The sequence below is a fragment of the Protomyctophum bolini genome (assembly GCF_963924005.1).
Source record: "Protomyctophum bolini genome assembly, chromosome: 5".
NCBI lineage: Eukaryota > Metazoa > Chordata > Actinopteri > Myctophiformes > Myctophidae > Protomyctophum > Protomyctophum bolini.
In genome coordinates this window covers 31,687,175-31,698,934 of record NC_137866.1, presented here as the reverse complement: position 1 = coordinate 31,698,934, position 11,760 = coordinate 31,687,175, and the positions used below count along the sequence as shown (strand labels likewise).

The 11,760-nt window shown below is 46.1% G+C and overlaps 1 protein-coding gene across 5 annotated transcripts in view; it reads right to left on the bottom strand.

The window, feature by feature from the left end:
- mib2 (MIB E3 ubiquitin protein ligase 2) overlaps window positions 1-11,760 on the bottom strand; it is a 74,104-nt gene that overhangs the window by 61,079 nt on the left and 1,265 nt on the right. The window contains exon 1 of one of the 5 annotated variants that reach the window (XM_080763202.1): window positions 7,304-7,511. The exons of 3 other annotated variants lie outside the window; for them this stretch is intronic. The gene's annotated coding sequence lies outside the window, so the exon portion shown is untranslated. Of the gene's footprint in view, window positions 1-7,303; window positions 7,512-11,760 lie in introns of those variants that run through there. One more of the 5 variants, XM_080763203.1, reaches the window with a different exon arrangement.

Here is an 11,760-nt window from a genome sequence, read left to right as displayed (position 1 = left end):
ACATTGCATTATAGGCCATTTAGCATTTTATATTCAGAGTCAAGCAGTTTCTATGTTAGATGCTTAATGGATTGGAAGCATATGCCAACTTCTACTATACTAATACGATTTAGACAGTAGACACTCATTCCTTGACTGCCTGTATATCTCTGGGCAACATTTTAGCAATCGATAGCCACACCCTGAAGAAGGGTCTGTCAAACTGGTCTGCGCTGGTGTCTTAATTGTTCTTAAAATGTATAGCTGTATCGAGTAATAAAGGCTTTTAAAATTAATCATTGCTTGAAGCTTGTCCCAATGGCACCCCCTTCTCCATATACAAGATGTTTTTAACTTTGAGCACCTCGTCATCGCGGACTGGAGTCTTCACACATTTTTTGAGGGGCGCCTAGCCCCTCCTATATACAGCTTTTGTCCCCACACGTCTCATATTTGCCATTGACAACGATAGGAGAAATTAGGTGTGCCTCAAATATGACAAACAGTAAATGCCATTGACAATATAGGGACATACATCATATGTAGACGAGCAAATCGGCAAACCAATCATTTTTTCAATAGTTAAAGAATAGCATAATGCTTAAAACACCAAAGAGGTTCCCGGCCTGAATGGGTTAAATCTGTAAACGTGACAGCCCTATATATACCTGGGCAGAGGCATCACATTCCACACATTATCGAATGGACAAAACCAACAACTGGGACCGCTGTGTCCACCATGAATAACAGCCAATCTCACCGCGTGGAGCGAAAGACCCCCCCAGAGAGCCTCCCAGGTCCATCTGTCAATATCAGCGAGCGCTCTTTGAGAGCGGCCATGTAATGCTGCCACTATGGGGGGGAGAGAGAGAGAGAGAGAGAGAGTACACACAGCATGGAAGGGTTGACAAAGGACGCCACAAACTCCACGGCCGGCCAGAGAGAGAGAGACCACCATTTATTATCTTCACCAGGCCAGAACGCCCAGACATGTCACGTACACGTACAGTCACATATAATACGTGAATGCGAGACTGCGCATTCACGTATTATATGTGACTGTACGTGTACGTGACATGATCTGGGCCCGCTTCTGGCCATGGTGCAGATACCATTCACATGGATGGTCTCTCTCTCTCTGGCAGGCCGTGGAGTTATAGTGCGTCCTTTAGTCCAAGGCGATTTACATTGTGCATTACATTCATACACACATTCATACACCGATGGTGGCGGAAACCATGCAAGGCACCAACCAGCACTTCAGGAGCAATTAGAGGTACTGTTCAGTGTCTTGCTCAAGGACACTAACTCTGGGGGAGCCCGGGGTCGAGCTGGCGACCTTGCGGTTACCATCCTGCAACTCTACTCCTGAGCAACCACCGCCCACATGTGTCACATCATGTGTCAAATCTGCCTCATGGTGGCACTATAACAGGTCGCTTCGTGTTTTGGCCTATATAACCAGGCCTATAACCTATAACCAGCAGTGTCCGAGCTTTCCCAAATGTGAATCACATCTCTCTCAAGACAGATTCACAGCTCCGCAGCTCAATCTGCAACTCCCATTACAACGTGTAGAGTTTGCGGTTACTGTTAGTAGGAATTAAAACAAAGATGCACCACCGGAGGAGAGCTGAGGGAGCGTGAACGGGCCGGCATAATCCAGTCCTTACACGCCGTGGATGGTGCCCCAACTAAGAGGCTAATTCAAAATGGTAAATTATTCATTTTTTAATCTTCATGAAATAAAGGATTTTTCTACTTCAACTGCACAGAGCTGCCTTGGACCCTCTTTAAAATTTGCCACCTCCTTCCACATTGATTTTGACTCATTCAAGGTATAGCACTTTTAAATAACTCGTGTGCTGTATTATTTGAAACACTCTCCAAAGAGCACCTGTCTGCAGTTTGTTTACATAAAGGACCCACGAAGCGCTTCTTCTTGTTTTTTGTTCCCTTATTTATTTTGGCCGACGGGGTTCCCAGGTTGCTCTTGTATGGACAGTGACTGAGGCAGACTTCTTATTTAGACAGTGGATTAAAATGTCAGTGTCACAAGTTCACAACCAACCAATCATGGTCCATGGAAAGCCCACCCACGTGTAAAACCCTTACACCCACAGTACTAGTATTACCTTGCCTATGCAGTATGTGCTCAACAGGGATTTCAGCAACATGCTTGAACAGACTCAGGCTCGCTGCATGGGGGATTTGGGCTATGCAATACTCATGGCCACAGGGACGTGCAGAGAGTGTTAGAGGGGCAGTGGCTAAAATCCCCTAAGACGGCACTTTTGGACAAAAAAAAAAGAAGAGTGAAAATAGCAGCTCTACAAGCTCACAACGCGTTGCGCTCCGACGCGTTGAGAGCTTGTAGATCGGCTATTTTCGGGGCGCAACCCAGCACTCTTTAGCTATAGAGATGCTGTGTAACGACATGGATTTATAAACTAATTTGTTCAACGCAAAATATGTTCAAGTTCAGGAGACTTCAGAAAAAAGCAATTCTCCTGAAGGCTGTCTTCCGGCATGGCATGGAAAGGAGTGGCATTTGCATTTCTTTCACCATTAGTAAATGCTGCATTCGTGGTCTGGAGACGGCAGTTGTTTTACAGACGGGTAAAAGGGCAGGGGCCGAAGCCCCCTTCGATGTCTATGTGTGCACGTCCCTGCCTGGCCAAACAGGCCGGTCCACATGTCCCACAGAGGACAGTTGGAAACAGTCCGGTCCAAACAGGCCGGTCCACATGTCCCACAGAGGACAGTTGGAAACAGTCCGGTCCAAACAGGCTGGTCCACATGTCCCACAGAGGACAGTTGGAAACAGTCCGGTCCAAACAGGATGGTCCACATGTCCCACAGAGGACAGTTGGAAACAGTCTGGTCCAAACAGGCCGGTCCACATGTCCCACAGAGGACAGTTGGAAACAGTCCGGTCCAAACAGGCTGGTCCACATGTCCCACAGAGGACAGTTGGAAACAGTCCGGTCCAAACAGGCCGGTCCACATGTCCCACAGAGGACAGTTGGAAACAGTCCGGTCCAAACGTCCCACAGAGGACAGTTGGAAACAGTCCGGTCCAAACAGGCCGGTCCACATGTCCCACAGGGGACAGTTGGAAAGGCTTCCATGTTGTATAGTAACAAGCAGCAGTAAACAACTAACAAGGTCTGTATGTGAGGAGTTCTGTGATTTCCCCAGTGACGAGTAATTTTCCCTGAGTGGGTAGTCACATATTGCTCCCCATTACGGCTGGGACAATATGCCAATATTATATCCTATATATCGTGGTAAGAGACCAGATATCGTCTGGGATGTTAGAATATCGGAATATTGCGATATATGCGTTGCCTTTCCTGGTTTCAAAGGCTCCATTACAGTAAAGCCACGTAGTTTATTGAACTTACGCAATCTCTCAAGACAGACTCAGAGCTCCGCAGCATTTCATACTTGCCTTGTTATTCTTTTCATCACCAGTAAAATACATAAGTAGAATGCAGCTGTAATGCAATATAAGTAGATATTTCCTATGTTACATCATGGTTGTTGCACTTTAAATTCAAATGTCTGTGCAGTTTTGTTCCGAGTTCTGACTGACTGTCCTCCGCAAATATCTCCTTTCAATATACTTTAACCAGTTTCACAAGTGGCAGCAAAGGGCATGAAGCACTGCTGCTCAGATCTAGGCTGCTGGTCCTGGCGATTGAAATTTAACCAGGGAACAGGTCGTACTGTAAATAGGCTGCATTTCGAGAAAGGAAGGCCCTACAGGTGACTGACTGCATGGTTTAGCTATAGACCGTTACAAACTCTGGCTGCAAGAGATGGCATTTCACTTCTATTTTCCCGGGCCGGCGGAGGGGGCACACTGGCCTGGGCCACCTGCGTGCTGAGCCGTCGCTGCCAATCTGTGTGTGTGTGTATAAGACAGCGAGGATAAGCAGCCCTCTGCTCCTCACGACAGATGGGCTGGCTTCCGTCACACGTCGCAGAGGGCCTGGACGCGAGGCCAACGTCAGGCTCTCTCAGACAACACACACAAAAGAAGCAGGCTCACGGCCTGCTTTATGCAGACAGACAAGTTAATTTGAGCATGTTAAGCCTTACACAGTCTTGTGCGTTGACAAGGTAAGCAGACAAGCAAAGTATAAATCATGCATTACGCACAAAGACAAACACAAACATCAATAATACGCAGACATGAGCATTCCTCACGCTCTCTGTCTGCAATCATATGTGGTGGACATTTCGAGTGTACCGCAACGAAAGCTCTCACTTCATTTAGCCTGAAAACGCAGCGTTAACCAATAACATTTCCACTCAGAAGAAGATTAATCAAGGTTCACATCACAGAGGATGGCGGTAGGTCTCGTAATTCTTTTCCACCAAGCCAAGCATTACATAAGAAGGCAGAGCTCTAATGGCCAGGGACCCGGGCCAATGTCATACTAGCTGCAACTTATCAATACACTCTCGGTTCACTTTGAGCAGAAGTGACACGTTTCTAATTCTGAACCAACAGCCAGTAGCTGTCCACTGAAGTCGCAAAATGGAAATATGTGTCATTATTGGCAGACACTATGCTCACATGTCAAGACGAAATAGGATCCAATACATACAAACTGTATATGCTAAACAGTCTGGTGTGTTTTGTATTTTTTTTATCTCACAACCTTTAGGACTGCATTCTTATTGAACCGCTGCACAGGCTCCATGTCTCGCGGCCTCGCTGAGGTTTTGGTAGAAATTAGTTAAAGCCTGTTGGAACCGGTGTGTGGCAGAGAAACATCTGGTGGCCAGTGGACTTTCAGGCAAATCGGATCCTGTGCAAACTACACGTGAGGAAAGATTACACCAGAGTAGGTTATAGTTACTGAACCTAGACTGATAGATACAGTATGTTCCCTCAAAACTAACTCCAACCGTATCCCTAAACCCGTCCCTAACACCCCTACCCTGCTTCCTTCCGGCCTTCGCCTAAAGGTTCGAGGGGCCACAAGTAACAGGTATACATTCTCCTTCGTGCCTGTGTCTATCCAGGCTTTAAATGCCAATAGGAGGTAACTTTGTTGCTGTTATGAATTCCATTGCTACCTTTACTGCCATCCTGTTTTTATTTCCTATGTGTATACCAAATCGCCCTTTGGCGAGAACATAGAGCTGAGGGAAAGTGGGTCTGACCCCAACTGATACCATACGCAGGTCCCATTTCAGTCCCTGAATTATACTTCTGAAACACGCACTGGATGTCTTCTTAGTTACACGTCATGATACAAATACAAATGTGTTTCCACAAAATGTTATAGATTTTAATATGACACTGTATATATTACAAAAGAGTATAATGTATTTGAAAATGTTTTGGGACACATCACAATGTGAAAATCCACAATTTAACACTGCCTTGTCACTGTCAGTGCACAATGTCCTTGCCCAATGTCCTTGCCTTCTAAATCTCCATCTTAAGCTTCCAGATGCAACTGAAAGATCCCAATGAAAAGCAGCACTTTTAGCAAACTTTCTCTCAAAAGCGTTTCTAAGCCGTTTACTAGTTTTAAGCAGACACTAAAGCCATACATAACACCATCATGATTTAGGAAAATAGCAGCTCTACAAGCTCACAAAGCGACTTCTTACTATTTTCGGCACATGACACCGTCGTTTGCCGAAGTATAAATTATTTTACTCACTCCCCATGATCTTCAAGTTCAGCCCATTTCTCAACATGGTTAGTCCGTCCCTTTTGCCAGGACACCATGAGCCTTTCCACTGCTGTTGTCAAGGGCTGCTCCAAGTGATCTATGATAGCTGCTGAATCCTACAGAGCTGTCCTTCTGCCAAAGGGGGGGAGTGAACCATTTCCAGCAGATTCTAACTATTTGTTTTGCTGTGAACTTTGCTCTTTGTTTTGGAACAGAATTTGTGTTTCGTTTTTTTGGCTGATAGATGTTCAAGTATAGGACGTATAGCCACCCGCTTCCCCGAAGATTCTGAAGAAAGTGGGGATCTCTCGATAGCTAGTGCTGTCTTGATGTATATTTAACTTTATTTACAGTGCGACAGTCACTGCACATTAAAGCAGCAATGTGAGTGACGATGTGTCAGTGTTTGCTACAGCCAGGTCCGATGAAGAAGGGGCCACATTTCCACCGACATTAATTCAATGCTCAAAGGCCAAAACTATATGTTTCCCAACATCGATATTCAAGCACATGCCAACATTTACATTTATGTATGTAGATCTTACTGTAACTGCAGAGTGGTCTACCTTCTTCATCTGTACTACGCGTTTAGCAACATAACATGTATCAAAGAATGGAGAGTGTAATCCTATCTGTGTACGACAACATTAGCTGCTTCTCATTGATTGATTGATTGAAATATTTATTAACAGTTTGTAGAATTACAGTACATTTCAAGCACAAACTCAATACAAAGACTGTTAACTGTGAGTGGACGACCCAATTAAGCATTACACTTGTTTACAACAGGGTCCACATTGTTCAATTCATCAAAACATTTAGAGACATACAAATAGACACTTCTATGTAGCTAAAGAACAGAACAGGAATTCATCATATAGGAAGCAAAAAGGGAAAAGATACATATACAGAAATGTCTCTGACCAGCCGACTAAACACACTTATGCCTAATAAGTGTATTTAGCCCCTCACAATCCATTTCCCCAAGCTACAGTTGTACAACTTGAAAAGGGGTAAGCTATTACACTCTGCAGGATTATAGTGAGCCGGTTTTCGGCAGGTGCTCGTGTGTGATGATGACCAGTAGCCTGTTACACAACAACTGTTAGGGCCAACCTAAAGCCAGATGCCTGCCTGGCCGTGTCTACTGGCTTTACTACAGTTTTCCTCGACATGTGACTGTAGTACAGTATTGCAGCCATGACGGCTGTGTACGCAATGTGTTTTTCTCAGTCATCCGATGCTAATTTTACCTCCCCTCAGTCTGGGAAACTAAACGATAGCTGACAGATAAATGATCTAATGCGTTCTTTGATAAATATAGGCGCAGCCATGTTTCATTTGAATGTTTCGTTTTGCAGTTGCCAGGATACTTCCCAAAAGCACAATCTTGTAATTCACTGTACAATATACAAGAACCCATTACACATTAAGACAATGAGTGGGGCAGTAACTTACAAGGACAACATTGAAACTGTCTGCGCCAGTGCACAGAGGTGCCTCTGTGTTACAAGCCAACACAACACAACCTCTTTAGTCCTCTTAAAAACGCAGCGCGACTGCACTGTCGCCTCCTATGCATAATAATAACATGCTCACTCTCGTCTGGAGCTGCTTTTTACCTGTTGGAATAACCGCGTGCAGAAGCAGTGCGGAGACGAGGCGACCGGTCAACGCGTCCGACAGGGAGGGAGGCGAGGACGCCGCCTCAGCCACGGCTCGACGCAAGATGGAGAGACACGAGAGAAAGGACCGGCGGCGGACCGGCGATGGTCCCCCCAGGTTGGGAGCCGTATCCACGGTGAGGGAGGGGGAGGGGGGAAAACAGCAGGAGGAGGAGGACGACGACGACTGAGACGGAGCCTCCGGTGCTGAAGATGATGCTCCCTCTGGATGAAGCAGAGAGAAGAGGATGAGGTGGAATTAAGAGTCCGATGTTTTCCAGGGATGTGATGGAGACGTATAACTGTAGATCTATCTATAATAACATGAGGCAGAGTTACAGCAGTGGCGTCGTGCCGCCTCGACCCGCCGACCGGGGCCGAGTGCAGCCGTGCAGCCCGAGGGTCCCGAGCAGAGCTGAAGCAGAGGAGAGGAGAGGAGAAGCAGAGGAGTGCTCCGGTGGTGCTGCTGCCGCTACTGGAGGAGAAGGAGGAGGAGTAGGTGAAGGAGGAGGAGGTGGAGGCCAGCGTTTAGTCCTTTGTGAGCCATGTCAGCAAGGATTACCAAAGACAGAGGAGGAGGTGTGAGCTGAAGAGGACACTAGCAGAGGGGGAAGAGTCTGGCTGCCCGACGAACGGTGCATTCAGGTCGACCACTACACAACACGAGCGGCAAGGCGAGCACGCATACACTTTCTCACACATAAACAGGCTGACGGGGAGGGGGGGGGGGGTGCTCAGTTCAGCCAGTGGTCCTCTGGCTCCATTTCCGTCCGTGGCAGTGAACGACGGTGACACGCGTGAAGCCCATGCACTCACTGTTTACTGACTAAACACACACACACACACACACACACACACACACACACGCATGAAGCTTGTACACATGACATATAAATGTACAGCCTTCCTCCCTGTTCTTAGCCCACAGGAACACCATTCGCTCCGCTAACCAGTGAACAGAGAGGGGGAGGGGGAGGAACAGTATGTTTTGGTGTGCGTGTGTAATGTCTATGCGTGCGTGCGGAGGGGGTGGGGGGGGCAGAGGAGAGAGACAGAAAGATAGATAGAGAGAGGGGGAGGGGGGAGGGGCGTGGCTGGTAGGGAATGCAATGAATGAGCACCTGCCATCATTCCAATTTGCGAGATCGCAGACCAGTGTCGGTCCAGCCGTCTGTGACTTGGCAACGGCAACCAATGGCAACCGAACCGACGACAACCTCCAGGGCAGGCTTGTGAGAAGGGAAAAAAATCACAGTCACACCCGTGTGAAGTGAGTGGTGCAACTCCGTGTGGGGGGGGGGGGGGGGGGCGGAAGTTCCAGACCCACAGGAATGCACCCAGGGTGCCGGCCCGATTCCGGTGAGCCGGCCCGCGTCCGAAATGACAGAGTTACCGTGTGGGGGTCCCTCTACTGTACTGTACTGTATTGTACTGTGTCTGTACTGTACTGTGTTTGTGTGTGTTAGGTTGTGCACAGGTGGAGAAAAACAACCATGCAGTTTTCGTGCTCAGACACACCCAGCCAGCCAGCCACCCACACACATAGCTCCGTAAGGGAGTGGTTACACCACTCAAAAAAGGGGCAGGTAGTTTGTGTGCGGCGCATTTTTACCGTAGCTCCTTAACTTGGCCACAGCCCACAGCTGTGGCAGACGTGCCCAATATGGTTCACAGCCGGCCGACACAGCGCCCTGCCAATTGTGGTACACAGAACACACTGACTGCACACACGGTATACGAATGTACAGCTGGCGTAGCTAGTCCCTGAATGGCCAATGAAATGAGGGTGAATTAATGTGTGCGTGTGTGCGTGCGTGGGGGGGTGGGTTACATTATTCCACCACAGTGCAGACAGACACATTATAATGAAGTCTTCTGCTCTGCTCTCCCATCCTGAAAACAAAAGCCTATACTGTTCATGATGTGATCAGTGCAGACCTTATAGAAAAGGAGCTTCCATTCACACAGCTCTTGTTCTGAAGGACACTGAAGTGCAGACAGACAGCACGGGCAGAGCTCAGAGATCTCTGGTGACATTAAGAAGATAGGCACTGGCGCAGCAACCAGGATATGGGAGATTTGTGTCCATAAGATTAGATAAGACCTTTATTGATCTCACTGAGGGAAATGACCAAATCCACCACCAGACTCTGCTGCCGTTTTATAAGCCTACCGCCATGATAGCAAAACAACCATTATTTGAAGGTATACTTATTCGATTATAAATAGCAAATTCACTACTGTAATTGTCATGAGTACAATATACACAATACACACACACACACACACACACACACTTCTGAAATTAGAGTTTACAGATGGACACACACACACACACACACATACTTTTTTTAAATTAGTTGTTTACAGATGGACGGACAAACAGACAGACAGACAGACAGACCGACCCATGGGAGCAAAAACATAATACCTCGCGTTCGGCCTTGCAGAGACAATAACAAAATGCATGGCGATACTTCCTTGGCCTACTGGCAATGTGAACAAGAAAACGTACACGGATCAGTCCAGTGGTTACTGGTTTGCGAGATTAGCCCACACACAGACTCATAGACAGACCCTCTCTAAAAATGCTCGGCTCCAACAGAGCCACACTGTCATTGATTATTATTACATCAATGCTCTTCTGTTGGGGCCCCCAGTGATAAAACTAAATAAATAAATACATAATCACAATCAGTTAAGTCAGTGTAACAAATGACTCCAAAGGTTCAGTCTTTATAATCTACGTGGATAGCAGGCGGTTGCAATATCTTTCTTGACATTGAGTTTTAATCTAATTTGTTCTTCAGCAGGGTTAAATAGTCTGTTACACATCAAAACAGGCAGTAAGAAAAGCATTGTTTGTGAAGCACTTCAGTCCACACATGGGTCCCACGGCCCACACGCTCACATTGTATAAATGTATAAAGAAATAAACAAACAAATACAAAAAGGTAATGCTAGTCAATCCCCAATATGTGGGATCATGTCAAATCGCTTTTGGCTCTGCATTTTAGAGACCCTGATTGAAATTTGCCGGGGGTTGATCGGACACTGCGTTCATGATATAGATATATATATATATATATATATATACCCCAGCTCCTGCCAAGTTTGCCAGGCAATCATACTATCATAGTCATACAAAAATGGTGATTAGTTGCTTCAAATGAATAACAAATGTGATCTGTCTATCCCAACTCCCAAGAAACACCAAAACAGGAACCAGACGTAGCCTGCAACCCAGAAAGAAAACCACAGAGCACACATCCAACTCTCGCTGAACGCACACGATCGCGCGCGCACACACACACACACACACACACACACACACACACACACACACACACACGATTTCTCATAACTACGGTATAACAAGCCTTACCTTGACAATATCTGCATAATACCTTCCCCATCATTTATCTCCATGCAGTCTACACAAGCACAACAAGCAAGTGAATGAGTTTCACACATATCTCCATCCCTCTCTCAACTGAATGACTCAATCAACTTTGACTTGACTGATGGTGACAAAAGCCTGCAGTTGGACTTTGTTGTTGACCAATGAACAGGATGAGACTTGAGCGGAGACATAGCAGCTGATTGAACAAGTAGGTGTGGCTGTGATGCTGATAATGACTGAGAGTAAATAATGCAGTCAGTGGTACTCAAACTTTCCAGGCCATGACCACCCAAAAGAATCATATTGATTCAGCCATTTTCACATCTTTCTTAGGCAAGAAAGTTGTTTGACTTATACTATAGTTTGTTGATTGCTTGGCCTTATTTTTTATTTGATTATTATTAGGTAACAAGGTCTTAAAATGGAAACTTAAATAGTCACTTTAGAAATGTGCCGATACCCTCTGTATGTTGGCTTGTTTACTATTGAGTGAGAAAACAATGTTACATGTGTTACACATTAAGCAAATATAGGGACCCCCCTGGGCAGGGACGTGCAGGGAGAGTTAGAGGGGCAGGGGCTGAAATCCCATAAGAGGGCACTTTTGGACGAAAATAGCAGATCTACAAGCTCACAACACGTCGCACTGTGACGTGTTGAGAGCTTGTAGATCAGCTATTTTCGGTGTACGACATGGACTGCCCCAGGCCCACAGTTTGAGTTTCACTGGTCTAAATAAAATGTTTCCCTGTAGAATATGCAGATGACCTTACATTCACAAGGGGTGTCTCGGCTACAGCATAGGTGGGCAGTTGGGCACTAGGGAGAGGTGGGCACCTTGATGTAAAATGTGTCAAAAATGTTAAATTAAAATATTAGCAAAATAGTCTTAAGCAATGTAAAGTATACATGATGTGAACATGCGTGGTGCATCCAATTCAGACTTAATTTTATCCTTCAACTTATTATTTTTATGCCCCAAAATGATTGGATATAGGTTTTGTAGCAATTG